This window comes from Euleptes europaea, chromosome 2, assembly GCF_029931775.1.
Source record: "Euleptes europaea isolate rEulEur1 chromosome 2, rEulEur1.hap1, whole genome shotgun sequence".
Taxonomy (NCBI): domain Eukaryota; kingdom Metazoa; phylum Chordata; class Lepidosauria; order Squamata; family Sphaerodactylidae; genus Euleptes; species Euleptes europaea.
This window is the reverse complement of record NC_079313.1, coordinates 57,016,251-57,038,831: the sequence shown is the minus strand read 5'-3', so window position 1 is coordinate 57,038,831 and position 22,581 is coordinate 57,016,251.

The window sequence follows — 22,581 nt, the reverse complement described above, 5'->3', positions numbered from 1 at the left end:
TCATCAGCTCTCCTTTCAATTGGAGTCTAAGCTCCTTCAATAAGTTACCAAATATATACAATCTCTCAGAAGTTTGAAGTTTCACGCGCTTGCTAGGCTGCTCCGCTCTCCTCAGACTCCACCCCCAAAACCTTCCACTGGTGGCAATAAGGGACCTGGCAACCCTAGTAGTCTACATAGTTCACTTCACATTTTAACCTCATAATAACACTGTGCGGCTGAGAGAACGTAACTACCCCAAGGTTATTCTTCTGGCTGAGTAAGATTTGACCCCAGGTCTTTCAAAACATAGCCTAACAACCTAACTACTATACTACACTGGTTGTCCAAAATGTAAGCTTTATTATTCCCGTTTCTATAGTTACAATTGGTGTGATGTTTTATACATTTGAACACTCTTTTGTCTTGAGCTGTTTCTCCTCTTGTGTTATATTAATTCAACCGTTTACGGAGCTTCATTCCCCTCCGAAGTAATAATTTATCTCTTTGCCCCTGTTCAAATGCAGCATGTGAGTGGAGAATGACAAAATTTTTGTGAGTTACATAAAACCTCTCTAGTGGTTTGAGAACTTATAATTCTCTCTCTCTCTCCCCTAGGTTGAGTTTGCAATGTGAAGGGAGGGAAGGATTGCCAGCTCTGAGTTGGAAAATGCCTGGAGATTTTTGGGGCAGAGCCTGAGGAGGACGGGTTTTGGGGAGGGGAGGGACTTCAATGCCATAGAGGTTATGGTAATTGGTCTTGAGGTGGTCATCACTGAATTGGGGCACAATATGCAGGTGAGCAGTATCCCTGCTGTAGTCAGCCTCATCGTCACAGGTGTGAATAAAATTAGGGTGATTTTATTATAGTTAAAGTAAAAAAAACAAACCCTATTGTGGTATACAAACAAAGGCTGCCATTGCACTGAAATGCATTCTGAAAGTTTATGAGTTGAATCCACCATGCATCTAGGAAGAAGGGGATAAAAGAAGAGACATAAAAATAAGTAAGTGGGCTAAATGAGCCATCTCCCTTATATATATAGGCTTCAAAGTGGCACAGGATCATTGTTTCAATAAGGAAATGTTAATTAGATTGGTTGAAAACCTAAGGGAGAAGCTGAATGATTGTGTTGCTTCTTTTTGTTTATTTTTATATTCATTTCCTAGGTACGTTTATTTCCACTTGGGTTTATAACAATGAGACAAGTTACAGAGAGATAATCTCTGTAACTTGTTTTGATAATGTTAGGCGCCCTGAGCCCGTCCTTGGCCAGGGATAGAGGGCAGGATACAAATCACATAATAAAATAAATCTAGCAACGTGAAAAAGCATTTTTGTGTGCACACAGGGCTAACTCCCATTAGCACTAAGCAGCTGAGAACTTACTTGTGTTAAACAGTACATCCTTTCCTTTCTTTTCCTTTTTGCTCAAAGCACAGCCCAGAGGAGTAATTAATCTCCGAGGAAGCATAAAACAGAAGAGGAAGTATTTAAATTTCTCTACCAATTAGTCAGTGCAGCAGTAGTTACCCTGCATTGCAAAGCTGTGCCAGAGACTGTGCCAGCTAGCAAGGCTGTGCTCCATGGTTGATTGATGCTGTCTTCCCCAGAAGGGTGTTAGTCAGTAAGCTTGTCATGGTCATTTCTTCCACAGATGCATGAAAACAGCATGTAATTTAGCAAGCTTTGGATTTTTAAAAATAATGTGGTATTCCCATAAAGTAAGCATTTGTCTACTTTTCTGATGCAAAGGCTATATTCTGATCTCACAGTAAATTGTGGTCTTTGTTTGGTCACATCCTGATTAATTCTAATGTCTCACTGAAGTCCCACAAGCGAGGGGTTTATTGACTGGTGCCAAAATGGAATTTCAAATGGCGGGGGGGGGGGGGGGAGTTGTAGCTGATATTTGTACTAATTGTGATTTGTTGTGATGTCTGAATTTGCAAACCACAGAATATGGTGTAGCATAGCTCCTCGTAGCTGCTTGGCCAATAAGATAAGGAAGGATGTTGGCAGGCAGAAGAGGAGACAAGTAAGCCAAGATTTAAGCAAAAACTGGAGTTTGTTATTTTTATATGGTAGACTAACCACAGTTTGTTGCATAAACCATCATTTAAACCAGGGCTCCCCAACTTTTTTGAGCCCGTGGGCACCTTTGAAATTTTGACACAGCTGAAAAATAGCTGCTGCGGCTTACCTTCAGTCTCACAATGAAGATTATTTGGTGGCAGCTGCTGCCAAAGCAACATTTTTAAAAATTTGTACCGCCAATCAAATCTCCAATGGCTAATGCTGGGGAAAGGGCCTACCTGGACCCGCCCACTTTCTAAAAATACCTGGTGGGTGCCAGGAAAGGGGCCAGAAAGTGCCACCGTGGGGGACCCCTGATTTAAACAAACCAGTTTATCATGATGTCTGAATACAGCCCCCCAAAGTGTAAGTTATCAATAGGTAGATAAAGTGTGGTTATAGTCAGCAGTTTGAGTAAACATGAAACTCTAATTATATTCACTGTTGCAGATAAATGACAGTAGCAACCTTGCAAGTAATAGTTTCAACTAACACATGGTTCTACAATCCAACCTCTAACTCCAAGCCAAAGAAGCACACGTGGGACAGTGAAAAGCAGTGTGCTGAAACAACGATTGGCTGATGATAGGCAGGGGAATAGAAGACCAGATCCAGCTCAACCTGCCAACCAGCCAGTCAGAGGGGTTTCAGTTTGCTTGTTAGATGGAAAGGAGAGCTGAAGATGCAGTAGTTGTTTAATACATGCGGTTTCCCATTTAAGTAGGGATACAGGATGTGTCAAATCCGAAGGTGCTTAATTTTAAACATATTGGAAATAAAGCCCATTGATTCCAGGTGTTCTTGGTTCTAAGTTTAGGATTGTACACATAAGCTGCAATTGTACACACGCTTACTTAGGTATGTTGAAATTTAAAAAAGGATTCTCTTTGCAACATGCATAAAAGACTGCAACACTTTTCCTGTCTTACATTCTTTTTTGTTAATCCTATGAACAAAACTTTTGCCTACAGTTTGAGAAATCATGGTTTTAGTTGACTATACCTAAAAAAAAAAAGAAAAAGACTTGAACTATGGCTAATGGTTAGGAAACAAAAGCTTAATTTCCAGCATCGTAAAAATTATTGGGTACCAGATTATGCAAAATAATAAATATAAAAGCCCATCAGCACTGGGAACATTTAATCATGCTGTAAAGATTATATGCATAAAAGACTCACTAAACTGAAATAATAGAGCAACTATCTGGGCAACTAATTATAGCATCTGTTCCATAAGAATAATGAAAACCTCTTTTGCCTGGCAGGAGGAGTTATCAGTTGCTATAGGCTGCAAGAGAGGAAAAAAGGATAACCTTGTTAGGTCAGGTGTTCTACAGGAAAGCTGCTACATAGAGAGAGTTTGAGCCAGCCTGTTGCACTGTATTTTTGTTGCTGTCTGTTAGTGATTCTTGAGGACCAGCATGGTGGTGATATACTTTGTATGGAACTCAAACTACTCTGCGAAAAGTCAGTAAAAAACAGAAGTAAAAGAAGTAAACAGAAATAAATGAAAGTTATCACAGTGATCAAATTTACAATTAGAGTATGATCCTGTTCTTTTTGCATTGTATTGATACTCTATGGTTCACTCTGCTCCCTAAAAAAAAGTAGAATGAAATCCTGTATTCAAAGTGAATTTTAAGTAGAATTGAGCACTGCATCTCATACATACCTCCCCTTTGATGCACCATTCTCTTCCTTATTTCCTTTTCTCACATATTATTCTTACTTGTGTTGAGCTTTTACAGTTACGTGACTTGCAACCCCCTTTTTTTGCTTATGCATGCGCTCTAGCAATATATCAGTAGATTGCTAGTGAAAAAAGGCACAGGTATCCATTTCACAAGCAAAGGGAGGAGAGAAAGGGACAAGGGAAGAGGAGGGTGGGAAGGACTTAAAACAACACTGAAAATCGAGCAAGATGACCAAAAAGTTTGCAAATGGCTTTTGTATGGTTACAGAAACTTGGAAGAGAAGAGGGGGGGGGGAATGTGGATCACAGGAGCCTGTCGCTGCAGTTTTTGTCTCTCTCAAGAAATAGACATGTGGGCAGCTAATAGGTTGCCAGGTCCCTCTTCTATACCGGCGGGAGGTTTTTGGGGCAGAGCCTGAGGAGGGCGGGTTTTGGGGAGGGGAGGGACTTAAATTCCATAGAGTCCAATTGCCAAAGTGGCCATTTTCTCCAGGGGAACTGATCTCTATCACCTGGAGATCAGTTGTAATAGCAGGAGAACTCCATCTAGTACCTGGAGGTTGACAACCCTAGCAGCTGATCTGTTCAGCTGATTGGCTGAAAGGTTTTCAGGGCCTCCCTCTATGGTTGCCAACCTCCAGGTAGTTGCTGGAGATCTCCTGCTATTACAACTGATCTCCAGCCAATAGAGATCAGTTCACCTGGGGAAAATGGCTGCTTCGGCAATTGGATTCTATGGCATTGAAGTCCCTCCCCTCTTCAAACCCTGCCCTCCTCAGGTTCCACCCCCCCAAATCTCCAGGTATTTCCCAACCCTACCCGCCCCTACAAAGAGACAGGAGAAATGTGCACAGATTTCAGTGATGGGGAAGGAGGGAAAAAAAGAGAGAGAGAAAAGAAAGTTGGTTGTGCTCTGCTGTTGAGCTTTATACTTTTAATCTTTTGATATATACCTCAAAGTAAATGTCTCCCTGCAAACTGCAAAAAAACTGGCTCTTTGCCCCACCCACCCCCGCTTTCAAGTCAGTGATTCTGTGACACCTCTCCCACGGGAGGGTTTTGTTTCGATTTTGCTCATCCTAATATTTTATCCTCTGAATCTAAAATAAGAAAAAGATCATCTATGAAACGAAAACAAAACAAAACGTGTGTTTGAAAATTAACGTCTTGTAATAAATCCGATTCAAACTAAATCATATATAAAATTGCAACAGAAGGGGCACATGTGGCACCCATGGCCACGCCTTGGGTTTGAATGTAGAACTGGTCTCTATATCTAAAAAAATTGTTCTCAAAAATAATGTCAATGAGACTTAACAAAAAATGGGTAGGAGGTTGCAAAATGTTGCGGGTATTAAGTCTCTCCTCTATAATGTTCCTTGCCTCCTCTAGAGGGACATTGGTATAGAGGGAGGAAACATCTAAAGTGACGAACACTGCCTCAGGAGGGATTACCTGATGTTCAATTTTATTTATGAAGTCACGTGTGTCCTCAATGAAAGATGGAGTCTGATCGGTAAAAGGTTGTAAAAATGAATCAATGTACTGAGAAATGGGTTCTATTAAACTGCCTATAGCTGAAATTATGGGTCTGCCAGGTGGGTTGTGCAACGTTTTACGAATCTTGGGTAATGAGTGAAAAATAGGAACCCTGGGATATTTTACAAGCAAGAAATCTGCCGTGGATTTGTTTATGTAATTTAAAGAGAGACCTTCATAAACAACAGTTTTTTTTTAATATAAATTTTATTGGGTTTTATGATAGAAATTTTCCATTGCATTAAACAACATCTATAACAATATCGAATTTCAATTCTAACCTAAAGTTGTTATAATTCCATATCATATAATAAAAAAGAGAAAAGAAAAAAGAAAAAAAAAAGAAATGGAAAATTTTTTGACTTCCCCATCACCTCTATCTGCCTCTTAATAAAAAGTTAATCCCGTCATAGGTAATCTAATCTTGATAAAATATCAATACCATATATAAAAAACCATAATCTGTTAGTAAATATAATTATGCTTATTCAATATAAAAAAAAATCAAAAATAATCCTCTGGATCAGATTAGAAAATATTCTTCCATTCTTCCCAATTTTAACTCATATTCACAATAATGCATCCACGCCCCCCATTCCCCCAAAAACCGAACGTCATTTTCTTCATTTAGAATAGCTGTGAGTTTTGCCATTTCTGCCACTTCAAACATTTTAACAATCCAGTCTTTTTTCTCTGGAGTTTCTAGCCCTTTCCATTTCGCTGCATAAAGCAGTCTCGCAGCTGTTGTGGCATAAATCAAAAAGGTTCTTTGTGTTGCTAAGTCGTCTGGAATCATACTCAATAACATCATTTCTGGTGTTTTGGATATATTCTTTTGTAGTATTAATCTCAGTTCGTTATAAATCATGTCCCAGAAGTCTTTGGCTTTGTCACAGGTCCACCACATGTGATAAAAGGAACCAATTTCTTTGTTACATTTCCAACAAGTAGGGGACATCGTTTTATAAATCTTTGCAATTTTCTTGGGTGTTAGATACCATCTATACATCATTTTATAGATGTTTTCTCGCACTGACTGTGCTTTTATTCCTTTTAAATCTTTAGACCATAATCTTTCCCATTTATTTAAAACAATATCATGTCCCACATTTTGAGCCCAATCGATCATAGTTGGTTTAATCGTGTCCTGCTCACAGTATATTGTTAAAAGGAGATTATACATTTTAGAAATCAGCTTTGTATTATTGTCTAGTAGAATCCTTTGAAAAGGAGATTTTTCTTTAGAGAAACCTTTTTTTGCATCTTGTACAAAAACTGATTTGATTTGGTAATATTGAAGCCATTGTAAATCATCCTTAAGAAGTTGAAAGTCTTTTAGTGAGCATTTCTTTCCTTCCCAATTAATTAGATCTTGATAAGTAATAAATTTGTCTGGTCTAAGTGGGCGCAAAGTTAGCATTTCTTGGGGCGATATCCACATCGGTGTTTCTGGTTCCAAAATGTGTTTATATCTCATCCAAATACGAAGTAGAGAGGACCTGATTATATGATTACGGAATGTTGCTTGTAATTTAATTTTATCATACCACAAATAACCATGCCATCCACTTAAGTTATTATAACCTTCCAAGTCTAGCAAACGTACATTTGACAAATTCATCCAGTCTTTTAGCCATACTAAAGCTACCGCTTCAGCATAGAGTTGAAAATTAGGCAGTGCTAAACCTCCTCTAGTTTTTAGATCCACCAAGTATTTATAAGCAGTCCTTGGTTTTTTTCCTTGCCAGATGAAGTTTGAAATGTCTTTCCTCCAAGTTTCAAAATATTTTGTTTGTGATATTATTGGTAAATTTTGGAATAAGAAGAGCATCCTCGGTAAGACATTCATTTGGATCATTGAGATACGTCCCATTAATGACAATTTTTTGTTTGACCATATAATCATATCAGTTTTAATCTTACCCCATAACTTGAGGTAATTGTTGGTTAACAGGTCTTTATTCTTTGCAGTGATCCAAATTCCCAGGTATTTAACTTTGTTAGCTTTCTCCCAGCCAGTATATGATATAAATTCCTGTTGTTGTATTTCCGATAAATTTTTAAATATTATCTTTGTTTTTTCTTGATTCACTTTAAAGCCTGATACTTTTCCAAAATCATCCAAAGTCTCCTGAAGTATATTCATTGACTGTGTTGGGTTTTCCAAAATTAGCAGTAGGTCATCTGCGAATGCTCTCAACTTAAATTCATGTTTTTTAATTCTTAGCCCGCGGATGTCCTCCATACTTCTTAGTTTCACACATAGCGGTTCCAACACCAACAAAAATAAAAGTGGAGACAAGGGACATCCCTGTCTAGTCCCTTTCGTGATTTGGCAGTTATCTGACATTGATTCATTAACCAAAATTTTAGCTTGTTGGGAGGTATAAATAGCCGATATACCTTTCTGAAAACGATCTCCAAAATTCAATTTATCCAAAATCCGTTTCAAAAAGTTCCAAGAGACCATATCAAAGGCTTTTTCTGCATCCAAAAATACAAAAGCCGCAGTTTGTTGAATATTATGGTCATAATATTCCAGTGAATCTAGTAGAATTCTTACATTGTCTTTTATTTGCCTTCCTGGTATAAAACCTGCTTGGTCCTCATGTATAAGATCCTTAATAAATTGCTTTATCCTACATGCCAAAACCGAAGCAAAAATTTTGTAATCCACATTTAAGAGCGATATAGGTCTGTAATTAGATGTTTTTTCTGGATCTCTTCCTTCTTTGGGTATCAGTGATATAAATGCGTGTGACCAAGTCTCCGGGGATGTTCCCTCGTCCAAAATTGCATTGTAAAGTGAACCAAAAAATCCAACTAAATTGTCACTAAATGTTCTATAAAATAGTGCAGTAATTCCATCTGGTCCAGGTGTTTTATCCGTTTTTTGTCTCAGTATTGCTTTTTGTATTTCTTCCCTTGTTACTGGAGCTTCAATACATTCTCTCTGGGTCATTGACAAAGCTTTCATCTGTATTGAGTTTAGAAATTTATCTATTTTCTGTTTTGGAGTATTTTCTTTCTGATATAACTTAGAGTAAAATGAAACAAATTCTTTCTGAATTTCTGAAGTTGAATAAACTGGTCCTTTAGCAGTTTGGATTTTTGTTATAATCTTCTTTTGAAATGAGTCCTTCAGTTGTGTTGCTAAAAATTTTCCTGGTTTATTTGCATATTCAAAATACTTTTGTTTAGCAAGTTTCAGATTTTTATTCATTTCCTCCATTATTACCAAATTTAATTGGTGTTTAGATGCAGAAATCTGTATTTGAATTTCTCTTCTCTCCTCTTCCTGTGTTACCATTACCAATTTCTGCTCCAAATTTTGTAAATTCCAAAGTATGTTGTTTGTAAATTGCAATTGAGTCTTCTTCCAGGCCGAGTGTTTCTGTATCATAAAACCTCTCAGAACAGCTTTGAATGCGTCCCAAACTGTATTTAAAGAAGTTTCCCCATTAAGGTTAATTTCAAAAAAGTCTTTCATTAAAACCTGTAATTCCTTTTGTATCTTGTTGTCTTTTAAAAGTTTATCGTTCATTCGCCATCTAAATGCTTGTTTATTGTTCCAATCAAAGGTAACAGGATTGTGATCAGAAAAAGTTCTAGGTAAAATATGAATTTTACGTAGTTGCGTGAAAATTGATTTACTGGCCCATATCATATCGATTCTGGAGTGTGAATCATGTCTTGCTGAATAAAAGGTGTATTCTTTAGCTGTTGTATTCATTGTTCTCCAAATGTCTTGTAATTCTAATTCTGAAGCCATGGCAAAGAAAGTTTTAGGCAAGCATCCATCATTGATATCTTTTGCTTTTGATTTTTTGTCCAGAGATGGGAGAATAATTCCATTGAAGTCGCCCATCAATAAAATTTGGTCTTGTGCGTACTGGGTTATCAGATCATGTAATTTTTCATAGAAGGATTTTTTCCCTTCATTGGGTGCATAGATTCCAACCACTATTGTCCTTTGTCCCAATATTTTAGTTCTGATAATTACAATTCTTCCTTCATTGTCTTTATATACTAGTTCTGGACAGAGACTGGGGTGGGCATAGATTACCACTCCCTTTGTTTTAGTTTTAGCAGAAGCAATAAATGCTTGTCCAAGCACCTGTTTCTCCAAGTATTTTTTATGCTTTAAAGCTATATGGGTTTCTTGTAGGCAAATTAGGGAGTATTTATATTTCTGTAGATATTTGAAGATTCTGGCCCTTTTAGTTTTCTCATTCAGTCCATTTACATTCCAAGAAATTGCTTTTGCCATAATGTAGTGTTTTTTAGCAAAATAAAAAGTCTATAGATTGGTACCACCTTCTGCACCCTGTACCTCTTCTTCTTCCTCTTCTTCTTCCTCCTTCTCTCCAGGTAATTCTTTAAGGTCCATTTTATATTTTCTCAGAAATTTCCCCACATCTGCTTGGGATAGAATTGTCGTTTTCACTTCCTTATAGGTGAAAGCCAAACCTTGTGGCATAATCCAACGGTATTTGATACCATTAGCTTTCAGTATAGACACAAAGTCTTTGTAGTTATTCCTCTGTGAAAGTAGATGCCTTGGAATATCCTTCAGTAATATAAGAGAGGAATCTCCTGCTGACACTGGATTTTCATAATGAATCTTCATAATCTTGTCTTTAACTCTGGTGTCATAGAACACTATCATCAAATCTCTTGGCTTAGATCTTCTCATTCTAGCAGGTAGTGGTATCCTGTATATTCTATTAATGGCTTGTTTTAATTCTTGTTCATCTATCTGAAATAAGTAGGCCAAATTTGGTATTGCAGATTCTTTATTGTCTCCCATCATATCTGGAAAATTGCGTATACGAAGGTTGGTCTCTTTCACTCTCATCTCCATCATTGCCATTTGATTTTTTGCCGCCATCTGATCCGCTTGTATTGTTTCAATCTGTTTTTCTTGGCTTGTTAATTTTTTCTTTGTGTCCTTGTGCTCATCCATCACTTTCTTAATTGATACATCCATTGCTTGCATGTCTGTCTTCATAACAATCATTTGAGTTTTTACTTCTTTCAAGTCTCCAGTGACCACATCCAACTTCTGATTAATAGCTTGGGATGCTTGACCAAGATTTGTCATCATAGAAGTCAACTGTGCCATCTGTGTAGACATCTGTTCAAACTGTTTATTTGTTTCCTCAGTTTGTTTAGTTAGCATATCCTGTAACTTTTTTTCCATGGTCGAGGTTTGTAAAGAGTCCCTTAGTTTAGTATAGGCAGGGCTGTGTAGTGAGCCAGAGCGGGGTCGAGACATTTACATTCAAAAAAAGCTGGTAAAATACATGTCCACCGACAGGGCCTTTAAGGTGCTGGTTAAAAGATGATAGTTCAAAGATCAGCCTAATAATTTTTTCGGGTTGAAAAGAGTCAAAATTGGCTTTAAAATTGCATTTTAAAGTTTTAAAATACCAGTGAGTTTTTTCGGTCGCTCTAGATCGGATTAATCAGGAAGTAAACAGGAAGTTACTAGTGCTGCAGACCTTCTATCGCCTCTTCTCGATGGTTATTCCTTCAGGAATGATTTGAAAGTAACTCGAGTGCGACGGATATTCAGTCCCGCGGCTACTTCCTGTTGTTTTAGTTCCAATGATAGAGAGGGTGTTATAGAGAGTCTTCCGTTCCAGGCACTCCCTTACTGCAAACGTGGCAGGAATTCGCCGGAAAATCAGGAAGAGAGATCACCCTCCCCTTCCTTCGGACCTTCTCATTGGTGATAATTCTTGTCAGTCTAAAAGGTATCCTTCCGACTCTTTGTTATGGTTTAGGCTGATCGATCCGATAAGGCTCCTGTCGCTAATCCCGATGGCTAACTCAGATCAAACTTTTTCAGTTCGGATTATGGAGGGGTGGGGGTCCCAGAAATATTCTTATCAGCCCCCCGTCTGTTCAAATTTCTAGTAAGTAGACGAAGAGTTCTTTTGTACTCACTTGGGTGTCAAGAGGTGAGGTTCTTTTCTTTATGTAGTCCTTATGTTGGTATTAAGGCGGTGGAGGGTAGAGCTTGCTGCCAAAGTTGCGTTTTGGCGATGTCCTTCCCTAGTGCCCTCGCAGGACCGGCGTCTAGGACTCCGAGGGGCTTAAAAAAGCCCCCTCAGAGTACCTAGGAGGTCAAACCGCGTTTGCGGGCTGCAGGGAGTTCCTGCTTTCCAACCCACTTGCAAGGGTCGGATTGGGGTATCTATGTACCCCAAAAATAACGCAAACTTGGATTTCTCCCAGGACACCTGGGGAAATGGAGTGCTCTCTCCAACGGCACCACCGGAAGTCCATAAACAACAGTTTTAATTATGTAGGTCACTCTGGTTGTAGGGTCAAATTGAATTGCTTTGTAATATTTATCATCACTAAGCTGTCTTAAGTTCTCACTATCATATTGAGTCAAATTCATAATTACAATGGCCCTGCTCTTGTCAGCAGGTCTGCAAACTATGTTAGGATCGGAAGATATAGCCTGTAGAGTTGACATTTCTGCCTGAGTTAAATTTATATGTCGAGTATTTTTTCCAATTTCTCAATCTTTCCAATTTATCAACGTCTCGCAAAACCAGAGACTAAAAAGTGCTAACATAATGGCTAGGATTTTAAGGAGCAAATGTTGATTTTGGGCAGAATCTGCGTCTTTCACCAATCTGTCCCTGAAAAAACTCTTTTGAGTTTGATGTTCCTGAATAACTTATAAAGATCTATTCGGGTCTGAAACCCTGAATAATTGGGAGTCTGAACGAATCCTAGCCCCAAATTAAGTATTCTTTTCTCTTCTGGCGTAAAAAATCGAGATGACAAGTTAACTACGAGGTCTGTTTTCGGCGAGGACCTCTCTGGGGTCTTGGTGCATAAGAAAAATCCCTTCTGCTGGGGTGTAGATAATATGAAGATCCATAAGATCCCCCTCTAGAGATGCTTGAATTGCCTCGTTCAGCGGAGGAACCTTCCGACTCAGAGTTCCTCTTATACCTAGCTCTACCTCTAAAGGTTTGTTGCTTGGTGTTTACTTGGGAGTAGGGGTGCCAACCTCCAGGTACTAGCCAACAGAGATCAGTTCCCCTTGAGAAAATGGCCACTTTGGCAATTGGACTCTATGGCATTGAAGTCCCTCCCCTCCCCAAACCCCGCCCTTCACAGGCTCGGCCCCAAAAACCTCCCGCCGGTGGTGAAGAGGGACCTGGCAACCCTAGGAGGGAGGGCAACTCTCTTTCAGCGTGCCCTCGTTTATACTTAGTCTGCAAAGTGACCCATTGGCATTTCACTAGGCTGGAATTCCCCTTTTAAAAAAATGGTTATCCCTGAAGCCACCCTAGTTCCGTGCTTTGGATCTCAAGAATGTTTGCAAACAATTATTATTTTTTCAAAATAAAGTTGATTCCCAACCTCTAATATGAAACATATTCCATTTTGCTATAGGAGCCTATATGACCAAATGTCCTATTTAAACAGTTTTGATTTAGAATTGGTATGATTCATCTCAGCAGAGATATGGAGAGAGGCCTCTTAAGCAGGTCAACTTAGAAAGTAAGCCCCATCTTTATTCCGTGGGTCTTATTCCCTGAAAACTATTTCTTAGGATTTCCGCAGAAGGCATGTAACAAAACGAAAGAAAAAAAGAAAGAAAGAAAGAAAAGAAAGAAAGAAAGAAAGAAAGAAAGAAAGAAAGAAAGAAAGAAAGAAAGGAAGGAAAAAAGGAAAAATGGGCAAGGGGGTGTATGAAGAGGACAAGTTCAATGGGGAATGGAGAATGGAGAAATATGCAGCCTCATGAGTCCAGCATTCTATTGATAGCCCTGCTCTCACAAACAAACAAAAAAGTGGCTTCAAGGGGAGGAGTTGGAGGAAGGGGAAAGACGTGCAGAGAGAAGTGAGAATGTGGGCGTGTGAGACAAACCTGAAGTAAAACTATGCACAGGACTAACAACTGATTTGGGCTCAATGCAGACATTAACCTTGGGGTAAAACAGCATCCAGGAAAAGCAGGGGGAAAGGCGGGGATAGAGAGAAGTGACATCTAAAGGTCAGAGAAAATGTGCATCATGAAAACGAAGCCCTGAATCAGTCGAGGGGGCGAGGTGACCGTGATGGAAACAACCTGTGCACAAAAGGCCATGGATTGAGACTGACCTGCTACATTTGAAAGGGAAACTCTGTTGGATGTGTTATTTTCCTGACCTTATCCACATACTGCTTGCATGGTGTAGTGGTTAAGAGCAGTGGACTCTAATCTATAGTACCGGGTTTGATTCCCCGCTCCTCCACATGAGTGGTGGACTCTAATCTGGTGAACCGGGTTTGTTTCCCCATTCCTCCACATGAAACCTGCTAGCCCTGGGTGACCTTGGGCTAGTCACAGTTCTCTCCGAACCCTTTCAGCCCTACCTACCTCACAAGGTGTCTGTTGTGGGGAGGGGAAGGGAAGGCAATTGTAAGCCAGTTTGAGACTCCTTAAAGGTAGAGAAAAGTGGGGTATAAAAACCAGCTACTACAAAGGCTGCTATTTTCCCCACAGGAGAAACATATAACTATCTTCCCAGACCTGGGGCTACCTTTAGTTTTAAAGAAAAACAGGAGAGAACCTAATTACATATCTCCTGGGTCATGGCTAGTTTGACCCTTAGAAACAAATGTGTTGTTGATGCAGTTGGGATTTGTATCAGGATGACAATCTTTTTTGACATTGCCTTTCAAAGTCAGGGTTGATCTCATTTCAGCATAAAGGAGTACAAGCCAGTCAAGGCACATAGAAGCTGTTGTGCATGTAGCGCACAGAGTGGCTTGCACAGCAAGATGTGACGAAGATCATACATTTCCATGCCTCTGTAAAAGGCAATAGGTATGAACATGCAGCCCCAGTTTGGATCAGAGCCAGATGGGGAAAGGAGAGGGGATTTAACGCTTTAATTCCCTGGCTGGTTTTACTAATTGAAACTAGAATCTGAAACAGGTTTTTAAAGGGCAGTTACTTTCCCCTTTTAAAATGCTAATGAGAATGCAGAGAGCCCACTTCTGCCTAGCAAAACTGGAACTGAAAAGGGTGAAGTCCACTTTCCTTTCCTGGCAGCCTTGGTCCATACCAGGGACTGTGCATGAACTCAATTTGCCTTATTTACCATTTTGGCAGGAACAACTTTCAGTCTTCATTGCATCTGATCTTATTACATGAGTATACTTTTGAGGGATGAAACCAATATCTTATTTAGAGCTTTTCTGAAAATCCAAAGATGTTTTCCTTGGAGTCTTCCCTCCATTGTCATGTTTGGGAGATGTTGACCCTTGATACATTTAAGTTCAGTTCTAATTTGTGTTTATTTAAATCAGCTTTTAATGATATATAATTCACAGGGAATTGTAATATCACAAGTTTTTGAGGCAGTAATGAGACCCTCAACTGATGTGTACTTTTTAACACTAATGCAAGGGGACAATTGGTGGTAGAAAACACAAATAGAGGGACGCTTTCCTCAACTTATTAATTTTCCTGGTCATTTTGTTAGGTTCCCCTGTCCCTGCTAGCTGAACTCACAAAAGACAAATACTGCTTGCGGAACATTTGTGGTTGAGAATGAAGAGTCATGGAAAGGGTTAAGCCCAGCACATACCAATTCTCCTCTACAAATCTTCCTGTGCTTGCTACCTTATGAAATATTACTTTATGAAATAAATGTTTGGTGAGATAATGTGTTTGATGAGATAATGTGTGATTTCATCCTAAAATGCATCTGAATTAGTGAAGTTCTGATTTAAAGTGTATTTTCATTTTAAAGTATCTATAGTTCTTGTAGTTTAGATCCAACTTTCTTTCCCTGCCTTTGTGTTAGCAGAAAATACTCCTGCACACACTTTGTCTTGGGGGATATTTCCTTTGGGTAGCAGCCCCTTGCAACTCATGGGATGCTTTTCTGGAGGGGATTTTTGGGATGATGTGGGCTGCTTCTGAAAGGGGCAGCTGAAAAAACATTCATGAGCAGGATACTGCTTGCAGTGCTTTGTATTCCTGCTCAAACATATCCTTCCTATGATTCGGATGCCTTACATATTGGAAGACAATTTATGATGTAGTTCATAAATTCATATGTAATTTATATGCACATGTGACTTATAAATTAATACAACAGATAAAACAACAGTGTTATTCCAGATATGAATACAGTGTAGACTCTAAACGAAGTAACGACATTGAGAGCAGCTTCCCAGGACATATGGATAGTTTAGTGCTTGCCATTAGTTTCTCAGCTAGGGATGCTTTAAATCTGCTACCAGTTAAGAGAGGAAAATCTGCCTGGTGATGGTATTCATCAAGAACTCATACAAATCTGCTGCGGCATTGCAAAGGTATAACAGTGAGAAACTTTTATATAAAAAGGGTCTAAGAACCAACAAGTGAAGTACATTTCTAGAGTGGCTTTGGAATTTAAGAATGATAGAATAGATAAAATTATAGCTTTCACTTAACCTTCTATTAATGATGGCTGCTACAGAAATTTAAAACATGTAACACTCATGCAAATTACTGGAATACCATGGCACTGGATTTTGTGGCTCTTTCCTACAAATGGTGCTTTCCTCTGCCATTCAAGGATCCTTCTGCTGATTCAAAAGACTATGAGTGAAGGGAAGGAAAATGTTGCAGTTACTGGAACAGATCCATTGGATCCAATCCAATGTTGCTAATAAAGATATGACATTTTCAAGGCAGGTACCTCCTTTTCTTTCTTTCTTTCTTTCTTTCTTTCTTTCTTTCTTTCTTTCTTTCTTTCTTTCTTTCTTTCTTTCTTTCTTTCTTTCTTTCTTTCTTTCTTTCTTTCTTTCTTTCTTTCTTTCAGATTTGACATAGGGTGACCACTGGTGGGGTTTTCAAGGCAAGAGACATTCAGAGGTGGTTTGCCATTGCCTGCCTCCGTGTCTCCCATCAAAATACTTGCCAGGGTTGACCCTGCTTAGCTTCTGAGATCTGAGACCAGGCTAGCCTGAGCTATCCAGTTCAGGGCATGTACCTTCTCCAAATGTATACAAAGTTATAAAAATTTAACTGTCATGTCTTTCCCCTGAAGAATCCTGGTAACTGTAGTTTAGTGAGGTTCTGAGTATTCCATGTTAATCCCTAGATCCCCCTCCCTGCAATTCATTGGGTTCTCAGGGGAAATGGAATGACTGTTAAACAATCTCGAAACTTTAGTGTAGATATGAGCTGCTTCCGCACAGAGGTTTTTTTTCCAACAGTTTTCCCCATCCTCATAGTGGTATTTCCCAAGGTTGCTCCAATCTTTTTGGAAAGAACGTCGTTCAAGTGCATTATTAGCATGCATTATTAGTATTAGCATTATTAGGAATGACTGGTGCACAGTTTTCTGTCCTGCAACAGTCCCACCCATATTGACACTATTTTCCTACCATTGACCCCATCACAGGCACCATGTCCCAGCAGTTTTTTTTCCTCTGCTGTCCCGCTGGAGGTAATTTGGAAGTCATTAAAAAATATTAATCGCAATAGTGCTATAACCATGTATTGAGGCTTATCAATTCAAATTCCAGTTTGACCCATATAGTGCGGTACCATCTGCATCAAGAAAAGAATAAAAAGGGGGCAGTGAGTTACCACAGCTGTCATGATGACCATGCCCTTGAGGTCCAATGCAGAACCACTGCAAAACATGTGTGGAAAGGAAAAGCCAGGAAAAAAGACTGAGGAAAGTGTGCAGAAAACTCACACATGTGGAAGCTTCATTGCCAACATGCAGTGACAAGAACATGCAGCATCCCTGCCATGTGGAAGAAGCCATGCTCTTGGTTATTGTTCTAAACAATTTCCTGGATGCCCTTTTAGAGGCTGTAATTGCATATTATCATTATTATAGTGTCTGGCTCATGGCACTGCAGGCAGCTGATTGTCCTTGGCAAGAACCTCCTATAATTCTCCTGGTGCAGTAGATTACTGTTTAGGTTCTACTACAAGATAATTTAAACAGTAATCAAAATGCACCTTAAAAGATTCAGTGGGACCATGCAAGAGGCAACCACTTACTAGTTGCTACTTGCAAAGCCTTAGACCATTAACGCATGGCTTGGTTCTTATTTGTTTGTCCCTGTTCTGTCTTACGCTTTGTGATCCCACGTCCAAAACATTGAACACATGGGGCAACAGTCCAGGGACAAACAAATGCCAGCAGAAGTATAGAACGGTAGAAGCCACCTTTCCGCCCACCCCACCCCGCGCCTCTCTCTCTCTCCCCACCATCCCCCGCCTCTCCCCAGCACCAGCCGGAGTTACAGCCTTCAACCAGCCTGCAGCTCAGAGCTCCACCGTCCGAGGTGGAGCAGTGGCTTCCTGTGCCCACACTTACAGTCACCGCCGCCTTGGGTAAAGGGCCAGTTGGAAGTGGTGGCAGCAGCTGCAGTGGCAGCCAGACTGCCTCTATCTCGGCCCTCTGCCTTGCCTCCCCGTGCTTTGGCCACGGCGCCTTGGGTAAAGGGCTGGGTAGAGGCTCTGGTGGTGGCAGCTGTGGTGGCAGCCTGTCTGCCTCTCTCAGCCCTCCACCTTGTCTTCCCATGCTTTGACCTAGAGTAAAGTGCCTGGTGGAGACCCTGGTGGTGGCAGCTGTGGTAGCAACCTGTCTGCCTCCCCCAGCCCCCCGGCCTCCCTGTGCTTCGGCCAGGGCACCTTGAGTAAAGGGCTGGGTGGAGGCTCCAACTGTGGCGGCAACAGCCTGTCTGCCTCTCTTGGTCCTCCGCCTTGACTCCCCATGCTCCATCAGCGGTGCCTTAGGTAAAGGGCCGAGTGGAGGCTCCGGCGGCAGGGGCCTGTCTGCCTCCCGTGGTCCTTTGCCTTGCCTTCCCGTGCTGCAGCCATGGCTCCTCTCTTGCTACCTCACTCAGGGTGGGAGGAGGGGTGTCGGATGTGTCAAGCAAGGGGAGTTGGCCCCCATGCTTAAACGCACCGGGAGACTCATGGTGTTGAAGCAACAATTTTTTTAAAGCCACGACAAGGCAGGGTTTGGAAAACCTTGGTAAGTTGTGGAGGGAGGGGGATTGATCCCGCAGGTGGCCTGCAGGCAAGTGTTTGCAAAACGGTGATTCGGTACAGTTGGAGGATATTCACAGGACAAAACAGCCATGCGTTAATGGCCTCAGTTAAAGACTGGCCTTTCTATAGATCATTCTGTCAGGGAAGAGAAAAGCTATGCCTGCTAGTGTTTCTTTTCTGGTGATGGAAAGTGCCATCAAGTTGCAGCTGACTTAGGGCGACCCCACAGGATTTTCAAGTGAAGAGATGTTAAGAGGTAGTTTGCCGCTGCCTGACTCTGAATAGCAACCCTGGACTTGGTGGTCTCTCATCTAAATACTAACTAGGGCTGACCCTGCTTCTGAGATCTGATGAGATTGGGCTATCCTGGGCTATCCGGGTCAAGGTGTTTCTTTTGTACACAACTATTAAATTTCTAGGAACCCTGACTCTTACTGGAGCTATGCAATCATGCTGTGGGTTAGATCTCGGTGTATGTGCAAGTCACTTGCTGTAAACAACAGGTGCAGAAAAGAATATCCTTGCAAAGCAGCCTTCCAAAGAGAATGATAGATGAGCTTTGGGATGGGGCCACTGGCAGAAACTGTGGAGTTGAGTGTACTGTCAATGTTTGGGTCTACTCTCTGCCTCTGCAAGTTTGTAGAGAGGGAGGAAACTGACATTAGATGGATGGACATGCCCAGCTTACCTTATACATAATACAGTATAAAATGTATTGGTTAAAGATTAGGGCTGTGCTAATTGGTAAACCCGAACCAAAAATAAACCCGAAAACAGCTGTTTCAGCTTTTCTTGGGTTCAATTTCATCCAAATACAAAAAACCAGGAAGTTGAATAAAGCTGGATAGGTGATTCTGAATTCCTGAATAGATATTCAGTTTTTCAGGCTTCGGCTATTCACCTTTGCTCAGATGCCTTCTCCCATTTTTCTATCGTTGACTGGTTTTGTTAGGACCCCATAGTTGGGGCCCTTTTGAGGTAGGGGTTGTGTAATTGGAGCCAACTTGGTCTGACCAACCTTCCAGGTACATCATCCAACAGAAGACTAATCTGCATAGCAGAAGGGTCATTTAAAAGACGGGGCTCACTGAGTCCCATCCAGAGGGATATAACCTCCAACTAAAAGCTCCAGCTTTAATAGATGCTGATCGGGGTTCTGAAGAAGACTCCCTCACTCGTGCGGATGAGCAATCTCTTTCAGAAGAGCTGCCTTGGTCGTGACTTTGGCTGGCTCCAATATCACCCCCCACTCATGAAAGCCTGCTCTCAAACTGAAGGTTGCCCTGAGTAGTGGGTTCATTTACCTGCACCATGACAATCTCTTGAAATCAGATTTTTGATGACTATATTAAAGGACTGTTCATAGGATGTCATTTGCCACCAAAATAAATGTTTTCTGTGCCTTATTTTTTTGTATTTAAGCCATTTTGCTCAGTTTTGAAGCTAATTTGTATGGACATCATACAAAGCAACCCAGATACAAATGGAGACCCCAGATTCAGAGGCGCCAGCCTGCCAACTGGCTCTTTCCGTCAGTCCTCAGAAATAGGGCTGTTGAAATTTTTTTTTGGTAAAATTCGGATTCGGCAAAATTCGGCCCATTTTGATTTGGGCCGTGCCGAAGTCCGAACTCCCCCGCATCGGATCCCCGAAATTCGGGCAAGATCCGGAGTTCGGGGGAAAATTCGCTCCCCCGCACGCCTTCGGGGGCTTCCCTGAAGGCACGTGGGGGGGGGGTGGAATAGATCTATTTAAAGGCCCCCCCGCGCGTTTTCAGGGGGCTCCCCTGAAGGCCTGCGGGGGTGGTGGTGGTGGAACAGATCTGTGCCTCCCGGCCGGAAGGCACAGATCTATTTAAAGGGCCCCCTTGCGCGCCTTCAGGGGAGCCCCCTGAAGGCGCGCGGGGTGGTGGTGGAATAGATTTGTGCCTCCCGGCCGGGAGGCACATATCTATTTAAAGGCCCCCACCGTGCGCCTTCAGGGGGCGTGGAACAGATCTGGGTCTCCCGGCCAGGAGGCACAGATCTATTTAAAGCCCCCCCTCATGCCTTCAGGGGGCTCCCCTGAAGGCACGCGGGGAGCGCTTTAAATAGAATAGGTGGTGGAATAGATAGGTGGTGGAATAGATGTGTGCCTCCTGGCTGGGAGGCGCAGATCTATTTAAAGGCCCCCCCTGCGCGCCTTCAGGGTACTTCAGGGTACCAGCTGGGAGGCGCAGATCTGTTTAAAGCCCCCCCCACCGCGCCTTCACGGGGCGACCCCGAATCTGCTGAATTTATTCGCTGAACCCCCGAAGTCGGCGAATTCGGCTCCCCCGTTTCCCGCCTGTTTTTAGTTTGGTTCATCCCGAACCGAAAAACAGCCGAATCGGGGGAAATTTGGCTGTTTTTCGGTTCGGGACGAACCGAATCAACAGCCCTACTCAGCAACGCTGACCTTCTGAACCTGAAAACCGACTGACAGCTTGGCTCTCACAAATGCCTGGAGGATGGGGGCAACCCCTTTGCAGTCCCATAAAATTGGATCCCCTGTCTCAAACTTCACCAAACTTTGGAGTCCGTCTAAGGAGAGCCACTCCACCCTGGAGTCTGGAAAATAAATTCCATAGACTATAATGGACCCAAATTCAGCTTTTTTCGGTTTACCTAGAAAAAAACGGGGCCAATAAACCCAAACCTGAAATTTACAGGGTTTTTTTTGCCCACCCTTACTATCGATGAGATTAACTCAGGCAGTTGTGAATTTCCTGCTTTGTGCAGGGGGTTGGACTAGATGACTCTGGATCTTGTCTGAATTGGCAGAGGTGGTCTCAGATGTAGTGTTGGAGACACCCAGATTCATTGTACTGGGGAACTTCAACATTCATGCTGAGGACACTTCTCCTGAGGCTGGCCCAGGATTTTATAGCTTCTTTGTCTGCCTTGAGTCTCTCCCAATTGTGACTGGTCCAACACATGAAAGAGGCCATACCTTGGACCTAATATTTCATAGTGAGGGAAAGTTTGATTTCAGGACTGGAGATTTGCCCTGAACCATGGTCTGACCACTATCTACTCAAAAACAATGACAATGTGTCTCCAACACTCTGCAGAAGATAGGGGCCAGTTAAAATTGTCTGCCCACAGAGGCTTATGATTCCTACTGGATTCCAGAATGCTTTAGGGGATTTTAGGATTCCAAACATGTGCTCTTTTGAGGTCTCAGTAGAAGCATGTAATTTGAAGCTCCTTGAAACTATCAACAAGGTCGCCCCTTGAGAACCTCTCCTGCCCTTGGGATGAAACCCAGCCCACTGGTTTACCCTGGAGCTGGGTGATCTGGAAAGGACTGGGAGACGTCTAGAATGGCACTGGTGGAGAACTCGTACTGAATCTGTCAGATCATATCATAGAGCTCACTATTAGACCTATGAAGCGGTGGTGATGGCGGCTAATAAATGTTACTTTTCTACTATTATTGCATCAGCTACTTCACAACCATTGCAGTTGTTTAAGGTAACATGGCATCTGATGACTCCTAAAAATGAGCCTTTATTGTATCAGGACCAGACAATTAGTTGTGATACTTTTGCAAATTTGTTTTCCCTAAAAAAAATCAAGAATACACTCTGAATTAGATTCTGACTGTAATATAGGTCCACTGGAAGAGCTGCCTAATATACCGCCTGTTCCATTTATGAACCACTTTGACCCATCTTCCATGATAGATGTTGACAACCATCTGGGATCAGTGAAGGCCACTATTTGTGTCCTGGATCCTTTCCCACCCTGGCTTCTAAAACCATGTACACACCACATTAATGAATCCTTGGTATCTGTTATAAATCAGTTACCAACTCAGGGCACCTTCATTCCAATGCTCAAAGAGGCAGTTATCCATCTGCTATTAAAAACTCACCCCTACAGACAATGGATGTAGCCAATTATTACCCTGTCCCTAAGTCCCCCCCCCCCCCCGGCAAAGTGATTGAGACAGCAGTAGCAGACCAACTTCAGGTCTTCTTGGATAACCTATCTTCTCTAGACCCTTTTAAGTCTGATTTCAGATCAGGCTATGGGACAGAGGCAGCTCTGATGACTTTAGTCGCTGACCTCTGTCTAAATATAGACAAAGATCAGGTCTCCCTGTTGCTCCTGCTGGATTTATGTGCTGCCTTTGTCACAGTGGACCATGTCATTTTGATAAGGCTCCTGGGGGCAGAAATAGACATTAGGGGTTGTGCGTTGGATTGGTTAAAATAATTCCTCATGGACCAGACCAT